Below are 23,480 nucleotides of genomic sequence, written 5' to 3'. Positions count from 1 at the left end.
GTTCACTCCATCTGAAATGTAGCTTAACAGTGGATAGTCGTTCTCGATACGTTATAAAGGACGCACGACGGCTTTCTGTAATTTCTGTCGTTCGAATACAGCAGTGAGACGGAACCTATGGATTACATCTAAGCGTATTGTTCTTCCAAACAGCAGTTCATGCCAGTTGTGTGTCTACCACCGGTTACTCGTACTTTAGGTACTTGGGTGATGCACGGATCTGTTTGAAAAGAATAGCTCAACATAGTCAAAGGGTCGATACGTGCTCGTTTGCTTTCATGCCCCGCAGCTAGTTCGCTACAAATAATAACTTATGGCTGTGATAATGCAGTCAAATAGTCTATGCGCTGGCTAGATCTGTGAGTTAACAAAATAATATCCGTGCTGACTGAGTGTTTTCTTCGATGTAATTCGTAATGTTCGAACACAATGTATGTGCCAAAATCCTCCTGCATATCGACATTAATGATATGGACCATGCAGTTTAGAGGATCACTCCTACTACCTTTCTTGACTATTGGTGTGATCTGTGCAGCTGTTCAGTCTCTGGGTACGGATCTTTCGAAGAGCGATTGTTCTACACAAATTTTAAGCATGGAGCTATTGAAACAGGGTACTCTAAAAGGAACCTAACTGGTATACAGACTGGATCGGAAGACTTGCTTTGTTTATGCAAAGATATACCATCAAAACCGTATTATGCAAAATATGTATAGAGGGTGAAAATGGAGGGTTGGGGGGGGGGGGGGGGGTAATGATGGGAAGGAATGTAAATTAAAAATAAAATCATATTTATGTCCTTATCTTACCCTAGCCACTCACAAGTAAACTTCAGAATATTTCAGAAAAGTTATTTAAGTAATTTCTATTTTTTTAAACCGGTCTGTTTCTTAAGAAGTTTATCTGAATGTCCTGCAAAGTTCGTAAAATTTCAGTCTCTTCTAACGCGGGGCCGCTGAGACGGGTACCCGCTAGCGTTCATCCATAACAATAGTGGGCGTCTGATTAGTTCGCCAAAATACGTGTAACCTTACACACGTCCACTTACTGTGGCACACTGGCTTGCTAACTTGGCACATTAATTACCACTGACATATATTTCATAATTAATACGTACATAACATAATAAATGGAATACGTTACTTGCATGTCGGAACAATAAAGTAATTATCTTTGTGGTGATGTAACCAACTGCACGTACTTCCTAGTATATGTCATGTTATCAGCTTCAGTTTTTTAAATGTAAGGAAAACTATGAAAGTACGACATATTAATTAAATACTCAAGTAAACATTCAATTTGTATGCAACTGTAGTGTCAACTCCACCTTTCGAATGGTTTTAGCCCTTCTGCGCTTATTACATAGCACTTCCTTTTGCTTTGATGACATCGAAGCACTTCACCGTCACCAATACAACACACGATCGGTGTTATGTCGTCTAAGTTTAAACGTTTGGCTGTCCAGTGGCCTCTACAGAATTTCTTGAACCACTGGGCACTTACTACGCCGAAGCATGGGTCTATCCGCAATCACCGCCAGTGCTGAAGGACGATAGCTGTCGAAATACGGCGGTGGTATAGTTACAAATGATCATATGACTTCCCGAATCCACATAGATCATGCACTGAAAGAGCTCCACAATGGATTCGAGACATTCACAGACAGCATAGCAAGCGACAACTGATTTATAGCATAGGAAAAACACTTGATCCAGCTCAATGTATCAAACACTCCGTACATATTCCCACTAGAAAACATGTCTCCTGCTATGAAATTTGTTAGACACCATCAATCAATTAACACTTTATAATTTTACAGTGTCTAATTAGTAAATGTAAAATTAATAGTACTTTGTCCAGAAACCGTCTTTTAGCTTTCAGTTTTAACTCAGCGGAAAGCTGGAACATAAAAGAAGCAAATGTCCACTATTATATGCACTAGATTACAATTTATTCCCATACTGTATTCTCATAAACAAATTACAAACTATCCCCATAGTTTTACGTACATAACTCTATTCAAAACCATTCCAAAAATGCATACATTATATAATGAACTTATGTAATATACCCCCTAAACTTAGCTTGTATTACCACAAACTATTAAGTTTTTACTTAGGTCTGAGACGTCCACGCACCAAATTTTATACGGAGAGTCGTTGCAAATAATCTGCACATATTACACGAGAAACCCATCCAAAATACTACAAGTAACACTTAAAAATAATCCCTTGAAACTCCAAACAAAATCTTATGTGCAGTACAATTTGTTCTTCTTTTTTCCAAATAAGGAAATACATTACGTTCTGCCTACCTCCACGCACCAGGAGCTGTTCGGTCGATATTTACTCCCCTCTCGCATTACATTGTACTTCAATACTTTATCACATATATATTAAATTTACGAAATTACCGCTTACACAAACAGAAATAGCTCCCAAAACTCTTTAAGAAACTAAACATGAAATACAGTACTTTACACATTTATATTAATGCACACCACATTTTTCATTCACTCTGGCATTGTTGCCTCTGACAAATTTTTTCTCGGCAGTATATCCCCTTAATCTCAGTTTTTGTGTTTTTTCACCTGCTCTACATTCGAGTTCTCTTTCCTCGTTCACCAGACAACTCTTATCGGCAAAGTTTGTGACTGCTGTTGAAACACGATTTCGTGGTTCGAGATACGTACACATTCTCTTTTGATCAACATCGATCACCCCACTTACATCCTGCACATTTTTAATGTGACCTCACTCTAAACACTTTCCCCTTAAAAGAAAATTTTCAACGTCTGATCCTTTTTCTTCCATATTTACGATACTCTTTATAATTTCAGAACAACCTTCGATCACAATGTCCACTTCTAGGTTTTCCTGATCTTTCTCCAACTCATCTGTAAGATTTAAATCACCCTCAGAACCAATTGTTTAATCATCCTCGTAAGCATCAAATATACTGATCGCTTCCTCTGAAGTAACAATATCAGTATCTGCACCGTTCTTACAAGTAACCACACAACTTAAATATTCGTTTCCCTTACACGGAACTCCACTTATTTCGGTCGAATCACTACAAACTTTATCACCATTAACTCCATTAACACCCACCAATAACACATAAGCTTCTTTACTTAAAACATCAATTACCTCCGTCAGTACATTATTGAAATCATCACCAATAACTTTGTCAGCCTCCACCGACACACCATATAAATTGCTGCTACTGCGTCGTTGCATATTACAATTCACAGTATTGCGAACTGCGCCAGTCTCTGATCTACCTTTATCTCAGTTACATTTTCTCTGCTCTTAAACTTCTCCGACAGTTTGCATTCTGATCCACTACCTAACACACTACTTTCATATTCATCCTTCCACATCCACTTATAATTCATGCTTTCGTCAAGAGCCATCGGTTCACTTCCATCAACAGAAATAAATGAACAAATTCGGTCCTACGAGGTATCTAGATCAATAGTTTTAACCTTCGCTATATCAGCACCTAAAACCTAACCTTTACGTCATTTTACCAATAAATCAGCCACATTCGTCGGTAAGTAATAAAAATAATCACCAGCTTACGATACTATTGCTACGCCGCCTCCACAAATATCTTCACATACTTACGTCGGTATACCACAAAAATCATCTCCTGTTGATGAGATTTCTGCTTCGCCGCCTTCACGTAGTTTCTCCGATACCAAATCCTCTTCAATACTTCCACCTAAATTACTATAATTCTTGCAATTGATTAGTGCATCATTAGAATTCGTCATACATTCCACCTCCATGATATTTAGATCCACCTCTGTCTCTCTTTTGATCACACAATCTTTCAATAAACATACATTCATTCACTTCGCTTTCACCAAACAAATTCTGTAGCCCCACGTAATCATTTTTGAATCTCTCAACACATTTTACAATGCTTCTTGAGTCCCATTTATGGTTCTACTGCTTAAAATTATTCCCCACTCTCTTTTTATTTCTTATAAGCTCCATTTCCAACATCTGTGGATTCTTGCAGAATTTTTGACACCCACACGTTTCTTAAAATAACGAGTCTTCTTCAACATCGGTTTATTTCACCACCTCAGGACCTGAGGCACAGCGATCCTGATTTCTTGACCACGTGTTCTGGCATTGCATTTAGTGAGGCTCCTGCGCCTAATCTTCGTTCCCGATTTTGATTTTCATTATTAAAATTGTCGTTTCCATTTTCCCCGTGAAAAGTATTAATACGGTGATAGTATTTTGGTGATTAATGTAATTCCAGTTCTGGCACCCATTTCCCTGCCTACTGTTCCGGGTATGTGGCTTGACTTTCAACTTCTGTTCAAGTTTCTCAAAAATCTAAGGAGTCGTCAATGGAATTTTTCGGACTGTGGACAAGATTCGATTGTAAATGTTCCGGTAAGCGTCTCTTGAGCATCGTAATCTCCGTCAGCATTCCCAGAGGACACGTATAAGCGTCAACCTAACCGCTGATCCCCTATGCCGCCGTTGAGGTCTCCGCTGCTGCTGGCCGCTGTAGACTCGATCTAAGCGCCTCTGCGTAGCTTTCTTCTTAGCTCTAGAAGTTCCCCTGCGAATATCTCCACATCTAACTCGTACCAGCGAATTTCTCCACATCTAGCTCGTGCCAGCGATTCTCAAGCACGTAACTACTCCAAAATATTATGCTTAGTGTCCCCACTCAAAACTGCCTATGATGCAATAGATTTTGCATCTGGATCACAGAATACTGCAAAGTGTTAGAATTACAGTTGGAACAGTAAATATGGGTTACTGCTAAGTGTAATTGTTCTTCCAAACACCCGTTCATATGAGAAAGCCAGGTGCTTGTTTACCTGCGGTTACTCATGCTTTAGGTACTCGGGCTATGCACTCCTCTATAGCTCATTGTAGACCCATGGTCGAGCAGTACATGTCTGCTTTCATGCCCACAGCTATTTTACTGCAAATAATAACATATAGCTGTGAACATGCAGTCAAATAATCTATGCACTGGCTGGAACTGAGGGTTAATAAAATACAGAGGAATTTAAAATAATAGATAAATGAACAACCGAATAAGTAGGGCACATTCTACATCTATAATTGATGCAGACGATAGAGAATTATGATGAAAAATGTTTATTGAAGAAAGAATATCGCAAATAAACGGGAAATGGTCCTACGATATTCTGTTAAAATACAGGCAGACGATATCCTTACTAAATACAGTAATGTTGCACTGAGAGCATTATGAGAATAGTAGCAAAATCACTAAATTAAATAGTTATCAAAATCTCTTCGGAAGTTTCAATATTGTAGCCGCCGTTCACAGATCAGAATGAGTCACCTATGAGATTGAGTCACACACATTACGATAGGAAAGTTTGCCTTTTTGCACCAACGGACATAAACCATCCAGAACCGCTCCCTTGAACTTTTCACTCGAAAAGCCCCAGTCTCAACTTGATTCTCCTATTGTTCGGCTACTGTCTTCATCTCTATTGGCTTAAGGCCGCCCCCACCAAACGTACATCTTTCTTAAGACATAATTTCTCTCAACATGGACATTTCCTGGACTAGACTAATATGTTACAATAATATTTAAGGAAATAAATATCATAAACATTCGGTTACACTCAGATTATCCAAAATACTTACAAACAAAGGTTTGCTCGTTAATAATCAGCCAGCACAAGCCCACTTATCTTAAATGATAACAGATAGTCGCTAAAAATTGCTTAAACAATTATTCACGCCTGCTTGACACAAGCGTCTTCTGGCACTCTTTCCAACTATGGTATCTGCTAGCACATGCGATTGACCACTATTAAACTACCGCAGTTTTTAATAGCACTTGCAACCAACATTTAAATAAAGTTATTGGCAAAATAGTAAACTGTACATTAAATAAAAACACAAGTATAACAGTATGTAAGGTAATGATGTCATGTTCATTAGCCTTGTATATATGGAGAATACGATGTTCTGACAAATATTTGCGTAATAAAAATAACATAAAAGACGCAATAAATCAATAAACAAAATAGATACAGGTATGTAGCTTTCAGAGTTTTTAGCTACAGTGCAATGCTATCATCTGCGATATAGTTTGTTGAAACTACATGAAACGATTAAAAAATTGTTAATTCAGAGGTTCATTGTGTAAACGTTGATTCGCTGCGAAACATTAACTTCTGTAGTCTAAAAAATATTGAAATATACTTCTTTCATTGGATGTGTTTCATTTTTCTGAGATCGCAAATGTATTCAGATTACTCTAACTGTGATATATTGTCGAAGTTCACAGAGCTGTAACTTAGCCAACTCGTCTGACACTCCACCATTTCTTGGAGCACTGCCAGTCCTAAGCAACTGTCCATCGCCAAAATTCCCTGTACTGGGAGATATACACATCTAGTCCATTTCTACTAGTGTTTCTACCTGGACTCGCTCGTATCGTCACCTAACCAGCAGCCAGACCTGCCGCTGCGCCGCCTGAGACCTGGACACGCTATCGTTTAGTCGTACAACAAATTTATCTTACCTCATACTAATACTGGGCTGCCGATTACCTCACCAAAATATGTTTAACCTTACAGCAGGAAGGTTACAGCTGACAAAGCAGTTCACTTGGAATTCATCGCCTGTAGTACATTCCAATAGAGTGCTGGCTGTAACCATCCACTATTCTTAAAACATTTGTAATAGCATCTGCATCCTTGTACTAAAATTCCTTAGAATCGTCAGTTTCTGGCAGGACTGGGCGAGCCCCAAGCTTCCTCTGCACGACTGCAAAATGAGGGATGCGTGATAAATGAACTCTAAATTGCACAGTGTTGGTGACATTTGGATTTATCCGAAAAGATTACAAGATTCTTGTTGTCTGGAGATGGCTATAAAGTTAAAATCTGTTATCCATTCAATCAAAAAGAAAGTGGCCAATACTGCGATTTAAGCAGTTCATGCCAGTATCTGTCTCCTACCTTCCAAACTTTACAGAAGCTCTTCTGCGAACCATGCAGAACTAGCACTCCTAAAAGAAAGGATATTGCGGACACATAGCTTAGCCACAGCCTGGGGGATGTTTCCAGAATGAGATTTTCACTCTGCAGCGGAGTGTGCGCTGATATGAAACTTCCTGTCAGATTAAACTGTGTGCCCGACCGAGACTCGAACTCGGGACCTTTGCGTTTCGCGGGCAAGTGCTCTAGCAACTGAGCTACCGAAGCACGACTTACGTCCGGTACTCACAGCTTTACTTCTGCCAGTATCCGTCTCCTACCTTCCAAACTTTACAGAAGCTCTTCTGCGAACCATGCAGAACTAGCACTCCTGAAAGAAAGGATATTGCGGAGACATGGCTTAGCCACAGCCTGGAGGATGTTTCCAGAATGAGATTTTCACTCTGCAGCGGAGTGTGGGCTGATATTAAACTTCCTGGCAGATTAAAACTGTGTGCCCGACCGAGACTCGAACTCGGGACCTTTGCCTTTCGCGGGCAAGTGCTCTAGCAACTGAGCTACCGAAGCACGACTCACGTCCGGTACTCACAGCTTAATTTCTGCCAGTATCCGTCTCCTACCTTCCAAACTTTACAGAAGCTCTTCTGCGAACCATGCAGAACTAGCACTCCTGAAAGAAAGGATATTGCGGAGACAAGGTAGGAGACGGATACGGGCAGAAGTAAAGCTGTGAGTACCGGACGTGAGTCGTGCTTCGGTAGCTCAGTTGCTAGAGCACTTGCCCGCGAAAGGCAAAGGTCCCGAGTTCGAGTCTCGGTCGGGCACACAGTTTAATCTGACAGGAAGTTTCATATCAGCGCACACTCCGCTGCAGAGTGAAAATCTCATTCTGGAAACATCCCCCAGGCTGTGGCTAAGCTATGTCTCCGCAATATCCTTTCTTTTAGGAGTGCTAGTTCTGCATGGTTCGCAGAAGAGCTTCTGTAAAGTTTGGAAGGTAGGGGACAGATACTGGCAGAAGTAAAGCTGTGAGTACCGGACGTGAGTCGTGCTTCGGTAGCTCAGTTGATAGAGCACTTGCCCGCGAAAGGCAAAGGTCCCGAGTTCGAGTCTCGGTCGGGCACACAGTTCTAATCTGCCAGAAAGTTTCATATCAGCGCACACTCCGCTGTAGAGTGAAAATCTCATTCTGGTAACTAACAGAATTCGTTTATTCAGTCGAGGTCGACTAATCACTGTCTAAGGCCCTTAGGCTTCTATTCCGATCGACAGAATAAAGGAAATTTTGTGCTGTTTTCCAGTGCAGACATTTGTAGGAACGGTTTAATCGTTTTCATTTTCCATTAGTGGAACATAATCGTGCTTTACTAAAATTCTATGGAACATTCAACTCGCCCATAACTGTCCTCGTTACACTTTTCTGCTTTCTCTTTCCTTTCCTGCGTAGCTCTAAACTGTTTTTGTTTTGTTTTAGATGTCTGTTTTCGCTCGTCACTTTCCTGATTCCCTGATACAATTTATTTCATAAGGGAGTGAATAACGAGTTATTTCAATGTCGTCGTCGTCGTGGTCCTAGTGGCCACTCATCGGCATTTTAATGGTGGTGCACGGTGAAAAAGGCAGGCAGATTTAAATGATTTCGCCAATAGTTTCCTCGCTCTTCTGCAGTGGAAATTGTCCTCTAGTTATATGCATGCTAGCTGTTGTGAGGGCCCAAGGAATTTCTGTCGCACAGTGGAACTGCTTCCTTGGATGATTATTCTTGCTGCTAGGGGTGCTGCTCTTGATGACAACGTTGGTTGTGATAACTTCATGCAACTGAATTTTGGCGTTTCTTCCACTTGAAGCTAGAAAGTTCAGGAGACAGTGGTGTCAGATGAATTCATTCACTAGGGCACTGGTAAGGCAATTTATCTGTTTTGCAGAGGCCCCTGGTGAATGTATCACACATGCCATCTTTTTGAGTTCTCTTGGAAAGAAATGTCAGAAGACACCAACTAGCTATGCTCTTTAGAGCAGAATACTCGGATATATTGACGCAATACAGAAACAGCCGACAGTCTCAGAACTGTTTAAAGTATCAGAAAGCAACATTTCGTGACCTTAATAACTTTTCAAAGAACCAGGACTACCTAGCTGCAGTGTTTAGAGACTACTCGCGGACTCATGTTGGCCAATTGACTGTTTACCAGAGGCTTAGGGCACGTTGTCTGTACATCTGGCGTCCAGAAGTGTGTGTCTCAGTCACAGAAGTACTGAACAGGGCGAATCTATTACGGTATCTCCAATATGGAGATTAAACCATTAAGGGGAGTAATGTGCTCCATAGTGAGAGTCAATAGTGTAATGAACTGCTGTTTCAACGACAAGGAAAAGGTAATTTTTGATGGTGTTTCATGGTGTATAGATCATGGTGAGGGAACGTATCACAGTGGATTCGCATGTGGGACTTCTCATCTTGGTTGGTGGTTGAAGAAATACTGTCCTTCTGCAGAGGTCGAAATTTTCCTTTCCCGAATGACCATGTTTATTGTAATTTTATGATAACATGTTTGTGTGTAGTATCCTGCCCACTCATCTAATATAGGGTGCCTAGGAAGCTGTTTTCTCCGATCGCTAGAGAACAATTCAAGCGACTCGTATTAATGAAGACTATAACAGCAAGTTAAAATCACAATATTTAACTTTGAATATTAACAAAGGAGTGTCGCAATCGAATGGCGACATGCAAATAATCAATGTCCTTCGGTAAACACAATTTCAATGCAAGCAAAACAAAACAGTTCATAAGTCACTGCTGTAGCGGTTTGTATGACGGCTCTTCTTTCACTGCGCTCGCGGCTACGCGAGTGGTCCCTTATATCCTCTTCGTGTAGATGCAGCTCCTGTCTTGTTGTCGTCCTAGTCAGCCTACTATTGGTGGACAACGTCTCATAGCCTTCTCTGCAGTTAAGTCCCAGGCTGACATGCCGGCGCTTGATGTTATGCTGGAATATTGTATGCCAACTGTCTTATGATTAAGCTTTATCTTATTATCTATCCTTCTCGACATCATGTTCAGGACATATTTTCTCACTCCTTCATCAATTTTATACCGCGGACTCTAGTAGGGGAGAGCGTTGTACCTGTAGGGCATTTTAGCTATGAACACATGACGTTTCCTGGTCTGCGTTTAAACCTAGCGACCAATATTAGAAACACATGACGGAACGCGCACTACAGACCGCCATTAACAGTTTCCGGCATTTTCTACTGTTTTTGTTCTGACGCGTGAGGTTATGATTGAAACTACTTTTACGATATTGTTAATTCTTGAGTTACAGAGTCTTATGACAGCAAAATTCGGTATTTGTCTCGTTGATGAAACGCGTCTTTCCCTGCTGCACTGTATTTTATTTCTCCCAGACGAGTTTCGCCTTTTTCACTTCAAGGCATCATCAGTGGGATCCAGAACAATACAATTTCGTTTAAATAGGTGTTATTTGTAGTCTATAAAACAGTTAACGTCTTGTTTTTTATCTGAATAACTAATTACTTACAGTTCTTCGCGTTTGTGGTTAGCATCTGCGTTTCCCTTCATTTGGTCACATGCTGAAGGTCGCATTACAGCTGTATTTACGAAACATAAGCATGTTTTTATATTCTGGTAGAAATAAAATACAGTGCAGCAAGAAAAGGTCGTTTTTATTTACAAAACAAATATTCCTGTGGATACGCGGAGGATGGCCACGTAAAACAAACTCGCTAAAATTCGGTATATTTTTAACACTAGTGACGCAACGTGTGGGCGGTTAGGACAGACTTCACCAGTTGTGCAACATCTTCACGTCTTGTACCCTGAAACAGAAGGACTCTTTCTCACGTAACACATCATATTTACAAATAAACTGAATTACTTTCATGTCTTTACTTTTTTGTGTCACTGCAGTAGAAATTTGTGTTAGCTGTCATTAGCTTGCCTTTCAAAATGTTTTTAACCTGAAACAGATTTCTACTGATACTTCTTCTTATTCTGATTTCACTTGCTCGTTATTGATACGTAACACAGTAAAAATGTAACCCATAGACAAATACAGTACTGGTAAAATTGTCTCGACTGCAATACTTCTAAACTTGAATAGAATATCTGTTCCTAGGCATTTGATCATTTTATACCTTGGGAAAGTTTTTCACGTTTGGAAAACCATTACTTTTCACGAGTAATTTTTGTGATATCAGAAAAATATTGCGCAACACATGAACTGAATGTTATATTTGAAAATGAAATAAGAAAATATATTGAACTTCTATTACAAGGCTGGCTGGAGGCGAAAGTCTGAAAAGTTTGCGAAGGTATATTGATATGAATGAAGCAATTATGGTTAATGTTTGAAATTCTCATGAAATTTATTTAATCATGCCAAAACAAAGGAACAAGTGGTGATTAGCATTACCAAATTTTGAGAAAGCTTTCAATAAAAGAAACATCTTTTATTAATTTGGGGCTTCTGTGACAGGCACATTTAGAAACGTTTTGGAACGTGACAAACTTTTCCCAATCTGTGTTTTTGAGGGAAAATGTGCAACCTTACTTTTTTAGTTTCAATGAGCCGTGCCGCTCTATATTTTCTTAGCCCATTTAGCTATATTCCTTTGTTATTACAGTAGTTGACACACATTCAATAAATTAATGTTTAGTCTTGAATATATTTTGCAAGAATCACACAAAGAATGATGTATAATGATCTGACAGCTTGCGGATGGCCCACTGTACGTTGCTCACAATGCCACTTATAAATAAGTCGTCAGGGCGAATCTTTCTATCATATAACTTGAGTCCATTGATCTCTGTCGCACCTACGCTGTTACGTCATACACTCACGTAGGATGAGAAGGCCAGCAGGTAAAGCAGCAGCCGTTATTGCTGCTAGCGACGCAAGCTACCGCCTACCACAGGAAATTACAACTAAGCCGTGGCTCCCCGTAATAGCCTGTGACACTGATGACGTCGAAAATTAAATCATGCACGTCACACGCACAGCAAAATCTTACTGGGCTGATGGCGGATTAAACGTTGCGGTCTACCAATTCTGACTGAGTACTCGTTATGTTGTAGTGTTTTGTTGGCAGTTTTACATAATGCGCACACATTGTTCCCTACCTCAGTACCATATCAAGTTTTCTTTTTTTTTTTTTAATCTGTTGTATGATTTAATATGACTAATGCAATCATTTAGCTTCCTTTAAAGGTAAACTGGGATTAAATGACATTTACTATATAAGGAGGGAACTAAATGAAACCATCATATGCTACTAGGAAACGTATTCTAAAAAGAGAAGATCTAAACATGTTTGTGGACTATATTTATGTTATTACAGCTCTGAGCAGGAAATACTAGAGAGTTGCTGTAAATCCACAGCAGCGGTAATGAATGTTAGTGTTGCAAGTTGCTCCCTTGCTATAACGTCCACTCATGAAAATAATGTATCTAAAATAATTTTTTATATGCCCAACGTAGTCTAAGAGAACATTTACGTTAGTATCGCATCAAATACGATGGTGATGATGGGTCTATTTTCCCGCAAGACAGTGACCACATTAACTCACACTGATGTCTCATGAGAAAAATCTGATTAAAATGACTAAAGGCATATCATAAATTTCTAACAGACGGACAGTGGCGGAGGGGACTTCGGATGTCACAAATATTTCACTCTGTTCTGTTCCATTCACGACAATCCACAAGCTTCCGTATGTGCTTTGATTTCTCATATTGAAAGGGGTACGTCTTTTCACAAAATTTTATCAATTAGGAGAGCGTATATTGTTGATGTCATAAGTTTTTCTTGTCTCTGCTGCCTCGTTGAGGTTGTATTCATACTGGGAGAGGAATACAATAGGGCGGTTCTGTTTTATTTCATTTGAGATCATCAACTCCTTTCCATGACCCTTACAACGCCCTGAGTGTCTATCCGTACGATAATGATGAATGTGAGTGTTTAACAGATGCAGCGGGTAGATTATAGAAGCTTAATTGCTTCAGAGCGTAGCACTACCATCACAAATATTTCCATTCCATAAATGTCCGCTAACACAGCATGCTGCAAATCCGGAATCTTTCTGATTTTTTTTGTCCACTCTACTGGCTAAACGAGTGGTTCCATTTCCCTGTTTTCAAAAAACGAGGCTACGCCTTGAATAGCTGAATGGTGCCTGGACGCTGGTTTATTGAATCATCTTGTGGCTGGCCTCACGATGTGACTATGGCCATTCCTCTGGATCATTACCAGGTCTAAGTCAGGTTGCTTTCTGCAGGCGAAGACAACAGATGTCAATAACCATTGCTTCACTGTCGAGCTTGTAACGACCTGTGCTTTTAGTGAGGGTTGCGTTTTCAACCTAATTAAATTAATGTTATACGTGCCGTCTTGAAGATATCATTCGTGCTTAGTCCGTCACTTACCTCGTGGGCCCAGTACTTTAGTTGTTTTTACGTTTACTGCTTCATATTCATTAGTTATTTCATTAGTTTAACGCTTCACATTTCGATACGGATGTTCAATACCAATGTCTTCCCTGAGGTTCAATTTGTCGTGGCGCACAATGTCGATAAATCTGTTCCTATGTGGTGGACTTTTTTGTGCATCAGGAGTAATGGTTTACCCTTGTAGTCCAAATTTTCACTTATTGGTCTTTCATCTAACCACCTTCATCGATCTTTCCTCGCTACATTTAAATGCGGTCCTTTCGGTTTCTTTTTTCCATATTATTCGTATGCGTCCGGTAGTTTCCGCGTATTCTGTGGGTGGCACTATTCGCTATGCGTTTTCGAATCTGAGTTTTAGAGTTAAAGATACTTTTTATTAGCGAGCGCTCGACTCACTCATTATAGAGATTATCTGTAAGTGCGAGAACGATTATCAGTAAGCCTATTTAAGGAGATTTAATGTGTTTCACGTCAGGGGTGTCTCTGTCTTTCCCTTGTAGTTACGTGGACTCCATTTTTAACTGCATGGTGCAAATGATATTCCGTGTAGCGTATTCTTATATGCGTAATAATTGTTCCCCGGGTCATATTTATTGAAATAATAGGATTTTTCTAGGTGTGATGAACTTAGTATTTCTCCTCTGTTTTTGTCATTATTCAGTACTGACAGGCCCCATTCCTTCCACCAACTTTGAAAGCATCAGGTACCACAGTTCTTGGTCATCGTTTAAGTGATTAGATAAACACTTCCTTATGAAAGGGAAAGTAGTGAACTTCTGTTTATAATAAAACTTTTCAATGTGCTGACGGAATTTTGTGTAATAATCTTCAATTGCTGAAGTGACTCCTAGTTAATTCAAAATTTTCTCCCTCTCCATTCCTATTAATATTACCATATGTGTTAAATGATTATGAAATTACGTTCCCAAGAGACGTTTTTGACACTAAGAGTATCCGAGTAACATATTGGCACTTTGTATGAGAAATGAATCCAAAGAGAAATAGTTGCTATCACCATGGCGTAAAAATCCCAAGAGTTCTACATACAGCGTGATTTAATGTCTTAATTGCCATATTAATTAGGGCTTAATCTATCACACAATGGTGATTCGGTACGATCCAAGAGATCAACAGCAGCAAATTCTTTTAATTTAGAGGGAATGATAGGAAACAACGGAGCACGATGTGAGATGGCAGATGGTTTAACTTTTTGACAAAGTTTACAGATAGACAAGACTCTTCAAATTGTCTTTTCTATATTGTTAAAATAACAACTCGTCTGAAGAACATGATAACATTTTTTTGGATCAAGATGTGCGTAGCTGAAATGAATGTACCAGATATGCTTATTAACAAAATCGTCAGGAATGCAATGTACCCATAGCTTGTCATCAACAGTGCAGCGTTTGAAGAGAATGTGGTTTCTAACCAGATAATAACGCCGAATCTGTGTGTGTGTCTTTTCATGCCATTTACTTTTGATTACTTTCCAAATCGGATCTTTACCTTACTTTCTGAATGTAAAGAACGCTGAATTTTTTCTCGAGGTTGCCATCTGCGTTACTTTTCTCAAGCCCAGCCGGTGTGCGTGACAGTGCGTCGGCAACAGTGTTCTCCTTGCCGGGAATGTAGACTATTGTGAAGTGGAATTCTTGCAGAAACAATGCCCAACGTTTTAACCTGTCATGATTTAATTTTGATGACATAAGAAATTGTAATGCACTATGACCACTGTACACTTTTACGTGTTTACCAGAAAGAAAGAAACGGAATTTGTTAAATGCCCAAACGATAACTAAAGCTTCTAATTCAGTAACGGAATAATTTTTTTCAGATTTTGCCAGCACGCTGCTAGGAAAAGCAATGGTTTTCTGAACAGTACTGTCCATTTCTATGGCTTCTTGAAATAAAGACCGACTTTAGAAGAATCCGTGCTAAGTCAGAAATCTTGTGACAGATCTGGATGAGCTAGTATTGGCACGTTAGTAGTGCTTCTTTCAAAGAATTGAATTCCACCTGTGCCTCTTCGTCCCAGTTCCAAACAGTATTTTTTTCCAGTGAGAGAACAAAGTTTTATTGTATCTAGAATTTGCATATTCAGAAAACGACGGTAAAAATTTACGAGGCCTAGAAAACTGCGGACTGAAACTGGAATGGCTCTGATTGCTTCTAACTTTTCAGGATCCGACTGAATGCCTTCAGAAGAAATAATGTGTCCCAAAAACTTCACCTTTGTCCTACCGAATTCAGACTTTTCCAAGTTAACTGTAATTCCAGATTCTGCAAAATACTTAACACACTGTTGAGGATGCGATTATGTTGTTCCCATGAGGCTTCTGCTATTAGAATATCGTCCACATATGAGGTTATGTGACGTTTTAAGAACTCAGATAATACAGAATTTAGTCGACGAATGAATGCTGCGGAAGAAATGTTCAAACCAAAAGGAAGTTTCCAAAAGTGATTACAAACACCGAAACAAAGAAAGGCTGTGTATTTTCGACATTCTGGATGAAGTTCGATGTGATAAAAGCTGGATCTGAGATAAATAGAAGACAACACTTTTACACCATTAAAATTTTGAAGAAGTTCTTCTAACGCTTGCGGCCTGTCTGTTTAGTATTGATTGGTCTCGAATCTAAGACAAGCCTGATCGATCCATTTTTCTTCTCAACAGCATGTAATGGATTGTTGTATGATCTTACTGCAGGCTCAATGATGCCCTCGTCAAGCACAGATTGTATTTCTGTTCTAAAATTGTCCCTATAATGTGCTGGAACTACGTACGGTCTAACGCAAAATTTAGTATGCTCACAAACACGAAACTGGTATTTAAATCCCTTGATTGTTCCTGTTTTGTGAGTAAACACTGTGGAAGGTGCTAGTTAAATCTCAAAAAGGTCCTGCCTATCAGTGTCATTACAATTCTCAATTGTTTGAATTTTATTCTGAATTAACTCATTAGGATCAAATACGCCGTCGATATCATCACTCTCAATAGTTGCACAGTGATTGATAGTGTCAAGTTCTGTCGAAAATTCCGAACTGTTGTCTAACAGTAGGTAAAGCCGATTAATTTCCTCTTCATGTTTTGAGATCCAATCTTCAATTTTCAAAGCTATTGACTTATCTTCTTTCTCTAAACTTATTTCAGCATCGTGAAAGTTTAAGATTGCTTTGTACTCATTCAAAAAGTCTACTACAAATATAATTTCTATTGACAATAATGGAACGATAAGGAAGTTCATAGAGAAACTGTGGCTTTGACAAAAGAATTCTAAGTTGGTTTGTTGGAATAACTCTACACCTTTTCGAAAGTTTTCACCTTGTAATTTAATCTTATGTAACGTAAGTGTGGGGCAATCGTTCGATTTGTTGATTTTGCTAAAGGTTGTTTCACTAATTACTGAAATGAGACTGCCAGAGTCAAGTACTTCCGTAAATTTTACGTCATTTAATGTAATGTGAATTACAGGCTATGCATTATTGTTCTGTTTTACATTATGTTCCTGGAGTAAGATGTCCCTAATGTCTTCCATTTTTACGTAATTACTAGCCACGGGAGGTACGCCGTCAGCTTCATAAGCACGTTTTGTGGCTGCCAGTGGTGTGAGTAATTGCCTAGTGTCTCTTTTTTGCACGCGTCTTTATTGGGATTAGGTGACCTAACTTGTATAAATTCAATTTGCCGAGAGGGCCCTGCCCTGTTTGAATCCCGCCCCTACTGATGAAATTCAGGTCTTTATTTATGATCATATCGTATGTCGTCATGTCGGTAGTTTCCATAGTTTCTTTCTTGTCGGTCACGTGGTGGAGAATTTCTCCCAGAATCGTAACAGTGGGATGGAAAGTTGCGTCTGAAGTTATTTTGTCTCCCTTGAGAATAATTATGTTGGTTCCCATATTGTCTGTTTCTCTGATTGTCTCTGTTATAGTCATTACCACAGAGAAGTGATCAACCCTGTCATTATTATTACTCTACCAATGGTTGCCATACGGGTGGTGTCTGTTTTGGTCACGATTTGCGTTGTAAGAATGGCTTGTCGTGTCCAGTTATTATTTCTGTCATCGAGGAATTGTGACGGATGTGACCTGTTATTGTTGTGTTCCTGGTTTGGCGTCCAGCGAGTGTCAGTGTCAATATCCAGCTCTTGCAACAGTCCCTGAAAAGCTTCGATGTGATCTTTGCAACATGCTTCCAAAATAATATGACGTAAATGTTCAGGAAATTTGATTAAGCTAATGCGAATAAGTTCTGAGGGGCTGTGTGGGTTTTACAGGTACTAATTCTTGTCCAACACGTCTTTAAAATATTTAAAAAGACTGGAAAATTCAGTTTGTTCGAAACGTGTCATCATTATGATGCTATGTTCTACTCGGTCTTGTGTAGCTTGAGACCAATATGCTGAGAGGAAGGCATGATAAAATTCTCCTTCACTGTGACAATCGTGAATGACCGATCGCATTTTTACAGCTGGTTCATTCTCTAAGTAGCCACACATAAATCCTAGTCTGTGTTCTAATGCCCAGTTGGGAGGAAAACAATGAAAGAATTTATGAAGCCACGCTTGTGTATGAATGTCGTTGCCGGAATTCTTAAATGTTTTGAATTTACGCGTAGTAATGAACAGCTTATAGTCAAAATCATCGTGTCGGCGGGTAGAATATATCGTATGGCATTGTTGGCCAGGAGGCCTCATGCCGTGAAGTTCTGCCGCCGTATTGCAACTTCTTCGGCGACTTGCGTGCGTCAATGATGATGAAATGATGATGAAGAACACACGACACCCAGTCATCACGAGGCAGAGAAAATCCCTGAACCCGCCGGGAATCGAACGCGGGACCCCGTGGCCGGGAAGCGAGAACGCTATGGCAAGACCACGAGCTGTGGACATATCGCTCATTGTTACGTCGTTTCGGCGGTTCCGTCTCAAAATTCCGTGAACCTTGCCAATTTCTTTCATAATTTCCAAAATGCCCTGTGTTACTTTGTGGCTGTATCGTACTTCTATCTCCCTCTTCCCGTATTGGAGCGCGAGTGTCCTGTGAAATACACTCCTGGAAATTGAAATAAGAATACCGTGAATTCATTGTCCCAGGAAGGGGAAACTTTATTGACACATTCCTGGGGTCAGATACATCACATGATCACACTGACAGAACCACAGGCACATAGACACAGGCAACAGAGCATGCACAATGTCGGCACTAGTTCAGTGTATATCCACCTTTCGCAGCAATGCAGGCTGCTATTCTCCCGTGGAGACGATCGTAGAGATGCTGGATGTAGTCCTGTGGAACGGCTTGCCATGCCATTTCCCCCTGGCGCCTCAGTTGGACCAGCGTTCGTACTGGACGTGCAGACCGCGTGAGACGACGCTTCATCTAGTCCCAAACATGCACAATGGGGGACAGATCCGGAGATCTAGCTGGACAGGGTAGTTGACTTACACCTTCTAGAGCACGTTGGGTGGCACGGGATACATGCGGACGTGCATTGTCCTGTTGGAACAGCAAGTTCCCTGGCCGGTCTAGGAATGGTAGAACGATGGATTCGATGACGGTTTGGATGTACCGTGCACTATTCAGTGTCCCCTCGACGATCACCAGAGGTGTACGGCCAGTGTAGGAGATCGTTCCCCACACCATAAGGCCGGGTGTTGGCCCGGTGTGCCTCGGTCGTATGCAGTCCTGATTGTGGAGCTCACCTGCACGGCGCCAAACACGCATACGACCATCATTGGCACCAAGGCAGAAGCGACTCTCATCGCTGAAGACGACACGTCTCCATTCGTCCCTCCATTCACGCCTGTAGCGACATACTGGAGGCGGGCTGCGCGATGTTGGGGCGTGAGCGGAAGACGGCCTAACGGTGTGCGAGACCGTAGCCCAGCTTCATGGAGACGGTTGCGAATGGTCCTCGTCGATACCCCAGGAGCAACAGTGTCCCTAATTTGCTGGGAAGTGGCGGTGCGGTCCCCTACGGCACTGCGTAGGATCCTACGTTCTTGGCGTGCATCCGTGCGTCGCTGCGGTCCGGTCCCAGGTCGACGGGCACGTGCACCTTCCGCCGACCACTGGCGACAACATCGATGTACTGTGGAGACCTCACGCCTCACGTGTTGAGCAATTCGGCGGTACGTCCACCCGGCCTCCCGCATGCCCACTATACGCCCTCGCTCAAAGTCCGTCAGCTGCACATACGGTTCACGTCCACGCTGTCGTGGCATGCTACCAGTGTTAATGACTGCGATGGAGCTCCGTATGCCGCGGCAAACTGGCTGACACTGACGGCGGCGGTGCACAAATGCTGCGCAGCTAGCGCCATTCGGCGGCCAACACCGCGGTTCCTGGTGTGTCCGCTGTGCCGTGTGTGTGATCATTGCTTGTACAGCCCTCTCGCAGTGTCCGGAGCAAGTATGGTGGGTCTGACACACTGGTGTCAATGTGTTCTTTTTTCCATTTCCAGGAGTGTATCTTGTATTACTTGTGCCAACTGACCTTGTACTTCCTGGATTTGTCTATTGTGTTGCGTATAATTTGATTTTGATTTTGTTTAAATTTGTTAATTTGTTCATACTGTTCTGTGTCAGTGAAGGCTACGGGTCTTGTGTCATTCAGATCATCATCTACCTTGGTAAATAAGTTAGTGAAGTGATCCGAAAGTTCGGCTACTTTTTCTGATAATGAACTGATTTCCTCAGTGTGTTTTTCTGAACCAAGTTTCAGAGTGTCCATTTGTTTTGAAAGCGTATCTGCTGTGTTCTTTAAATTTTCCTGAGCTTTTGCAAGTTGCGTAATCGAATCGAATGCAACTGAGTCAATTTGACCTTGAAAGATGTCGTGATTTTCACGAACAATTGTTTACAGCTCTTTTATGGCTGCTTCGTGATTCTGTAATGCATTTTTACGACGCGAAAAAGTAGGTTGAAAATGCTCACATATTTGTGTTTCTACGTCATTACAGACTTTTCGACATTTTGATTCGATGTTATGTAACTCGGTAGTTAAATCTTCACATATTTGTTGAAGTGTTTCCTTAATTTATTTTTGATTTTGTTCTATTTGTTGTTGTGATTGTCTCTGACTTTGTTCCATTTGTTTTTAATTTTGTTTCATTTGTTGCATTAATTGCAATAATAATGTGTTAGTGTCTGGAATCTGATCCTCTATGCTTATTGGCAGTGCATTTGCACCGGCAACATTCGCATTTTGAAATGCAGAAAATGTGTCTTGACTTAACTGAGAAAAAGGTGAGGCCGCAAAACCTGAATCTGCGGTATTTCCAAGATTGTGTCCTGTCATTTCGGGTTCCTGGGGCGAGCTGTTGCCGACCGATCGATCGACATTACTACCCTGTTCACTAGCTGTTTCACTGTCTACACCATTGTTTACTGCTTCGTCCATTCCCCTATGCACAATTACCAAATTACTATGTTTAACATTAGTTAATTCATTACACGGTGGCGCTAACAAACTACTATCGTCTTCACTGTCATTTCTCAGATTACTTTGGAGCCTAGCATTACGTTTTTCACACGCCATAATTGTCATAATATTTCACATAATAACACAGAAAAACAGAATTTGAAGAGTAAAATAAGAAGACACATTAACGTAGCACTGAGAATAATATCTAGTTGATTGCAAGCGCTGCTGCGAAATACTTTATGCAAATCTACAAGCATGCCACAACTGTTCTACAGTACAACTATCAAAAACTACAACTAGAAAGGAAATTCTCTCTACAATTACGCGCTAGCAATAAACAAGTGCTACACTAATTACACAAACTACAAGAAAAAATCAGAAGGGTCCAGTGAGGTATCCTCGGCTATGGGTCGCCTTATGAAACGTCCCCTTAGAAAAATTATAAATGACAGTGCTTGTAAACCTTTTATGTTATTTGATTTTCAAACAGCTGAGCAAAATTGAACGTGCTTAGACATTTCTCTCTTTACTTATTCTGATCATCAATAAACTGACACACAATATTTTTAGCGCAACGCAGTCTGACTTTCAATAATCGCTACAAAGGAATGGCCCTGACAAACAACAACCTATACCTTTCATGAATCACTTACCTCACAAAAATCTTCGTTACTTGAACTACTGCAATACAGCGAGTGCCAATACTGCCAGCTAAATAAAAGATTCTAACTACTGACGGCACTAACTACTGATAGGCGTAGTTAGCAAATGAAAGATTTTGATAGAGAACAAACAATGTATTTACCTTTATAGTGTTCAAACGACATCATATATATAAGTGCATGACATCCATCTTTACAAATTTCCTTTTTCCGGCGGACACACGTCCAGATCGTCGGGTCAACACTCTGTCATCTCTCACCCCACATCCACCACTGCTGGCGGCTCACCTCCAACTGTGCAACGGTATGCGCTGTTCACATCCAACTGCTCAACACTACAATAGCAAATATTCCAACAATGCCAACCAGCCACAGACTTCACACAGCACAATCAGTGACTTTCATACAGAGCGCTACGTGGCGTTATGAACATAGAAACCTAAACAGCTTGGTCACACAGTGCATCCCTTGTTTCGAGTTACATCACGTACTTTAGTCTATATAACTTATACGGGCACGCCATGCAACAATCACTTTCCTATTGGTGAGTTTCGACAGGTGCTCGGAGACATGTACAATGGAGTACATGCAAGAATCTAGGAGGCATAGCGGCTAATTCTGATATGTGTATGTGCTTGATGCAGAACTCACAAACCCTACTAGTTTCCATGATGCGTATGCCGATTTGCCACTCTGCCCAGAGAAAATATGTCCTCGAGGAGGCTCCGACCCAAAATTGATGACAATGCTAGGGAGTAACCGAATATATAGACTATTATTCACTATAGTAATCTCTAGCAGTGCATCGCCTTGGTGATGGTTAGAATCACCTGGGCTATCTCCTTCAAGCCCCCTGCTTGTAACTTGAGCACGAGACGGAGAGATTCCATAACATGTGATTTTGAGACAGATTGTCATAAATTCATGAATAATTCATTTTTCGGTAAAACACTGGACAATTTGAGGGAACGGCTTAACATTTTGATTAGAACCAAATGGAATCGGCGTTCAGGAATAAGAAAAGTTTAAGTGATTTATCATATTCATTAAGACTTTGTTGCTGTGGAGATAGCGAAGTAGTTTCCGAAACCTATTTATTTGGTGATGTATAAACTAGACCTACCCAAACTCCACATATAACCTTTTCATTATGAGTTTGCGTAAACTCATTTCGTAGAACCTAAATTATTTCATATGTATAGAGATAGCTTCACCAGTTTGGTGAAAAACTGCAATCCATATGAAGTAATGAGGTAACACAGTAATAAGTTCGACATTTCCTCATACACGGCCGATAATCCCTACGGTATTGTTCGCTTCTGCGAACTTTTTCATTGTATGCTTCAGTATATTAATGTTAAAATTCTTAAATCTCAGAAAGAGCCGACGAATATGTTTTGCTAAGTATATTACTTTAAGGAATAATAAGTGTCGCTAAATGATGAAGTTAGAAAGCCAAAAATTGATCAGAATGTGCAAAACAACTGATACAAGTCTCAACTTGATCGATGCTATATTTTGGTCAAAATCGGCTTTTTACGAAACATTGAAGACTCAGAAATATGAAAATTCGTATGTAGCTCAAATTTGATATACAAACACTAACTATGTGACACTATTAAGCTACCTCTAATAGTTTTCAAGTAATTTCTTAAAAACAAAATTTGGAACAAAAATGTCCTTAATCATAACTTATTAAGGATCATTTGTGTTTATGATAAAAATTACTAATTACAGCTCTCGATTACATTAAGGAAATAGTACATCAGTGGCAACTTTCCAAACACTAGTGTAAATAACGATCGATACAAGGAATCTTAAAGAAGTAGTTCAGAGTTCACATTCTAATGTTGGTTGTGTTCAAAAAATTCTAGCCAGCAAAGCTTAAATGAAGTAGAGCTGAATATTTTTTGGTAACTAATGCTAACTTACCTACATTTACATAAGAATTATGAAGAT

The sequence above is a fragment of the Schistocerca gregaria genome, chromosome X (assembly GCF_023897955.1).
Source record: "Schistocerca gregaria isolate iqSchGreg1 chromosome X, iqSchGreg1.2, whole genome shotgun sequence".
NCBI classification, from domain to species: domain Eukaryota; kingdom Metazoa; phylum Arthropoda; class Insecta; order Orthoptera; family Acrididae; genus Schistocerca; species Schistocerca gregaria.
This window is presented reverse-complemented; position numbering follows the sequence as displayed.